The sequence below is a fragment of the Mandrillus leucophaeus genome, unplaced genomic scaffold, assembly GCF_000951045.1.
Source record: "Mandrillus leucophaeus isolate KB7577 unplaced genomic scaffold, Mleu.le_1.0 Scaffold424, whole genome shotgun sequence".
Lineage (NCBI taxonomy): Eukaryota > Metazoa > Chordata > Mammalia > Primates > Cercopithecidae > Mandrillus > Mandrillus leucophaeus.
Genome location: NW_012104521.1, coordinates 2,523,121 through 2,524,213, shown reverse-complemented (window position 1 = coordinate 2,524,213; position 1,093 = coordinate 2,523,121).

Genomic DNA, 1,093 nt, shown 5'->3' with positions numbered 1-1,093 from the left:
CCACGGTTCAAGCAATTCTCCTGTCTCAGCCTCCTGAGTCGCTGGGATTACAGGCACCCACAACCACGCCCGGCAAATTTTTTGTATTTTTAGTAGAGACAGGGTTTCGCCAGTTGGCCAGGTTGGTCTCGAACTCTCGACCTCAGGTGATCCACCCACCTCAGCCTCTCAAAGTGCTGGGATTACAGTGACTCATGCGAGTGACCGCGCCTCATGTGAATATTCACTTTTGATCAATCAGATAGTGTGATCACCTATCACAATTCTCTTTGCTCAGGGAAAAAATACTTCTCAGTGTGAAGTAACATTAAACATTCTGGACCACTGATTTACTTATTCAAATAACTTATTGAAATACATTAGGAAATGCAGCTTCAATTTTACCCACCACCTATAATTTATATGTTGAATGAAATTTAAATTTCAGCCTTAATACCTTCAAATTAAAAAAAAAAAATTTAAATTTCCAATACTAAAGAGCTTAGTCTCTGACCTCTAATAAGTACCATTTCTTAAATATCAAGGACTCCATGTTATTATAGGAAGATAAATCATATGAGAAAGACTCTAAAATGGATTTACTCTTAGATTCTATGTCAATTGCTGTAAAAGGCAGTTACAGTTGGCGTGTAAAAACCACACAGCTTTCAAATATTAACAGATTCCATGTGGAACTATGAGCAGTCTCTTTTAGGCAAAAGGAATAAGGAGAAAATTCAACAGAAGCAGCAGAAGGAGAATCTGGCAAGTTAGTATAACAATTAACAAGTGGACGCCCATCAATTTGATAACTATCTAAGTATCTATCTTCATAAGGCAAATCTATTGCATATTTTAGGAGCAACACCTGCAGTTTTAAAAATTTAATAATGCATGTACACACACACCTACACACACATATACATACATACAAATGTATATATGTAATATACATATATATATAAACATATATATATGCTCCATAGTTATAATACATGGTTTAAAGGAGAGGAAAGGAAGCTGGGCACGGTGGCTCACGCCTGTAATCCCAGCACTTTGGGAGGCTGAGGTGGGCTGATCACGAAGTCAGGAGACGGAGACCATCCTGGCCAAC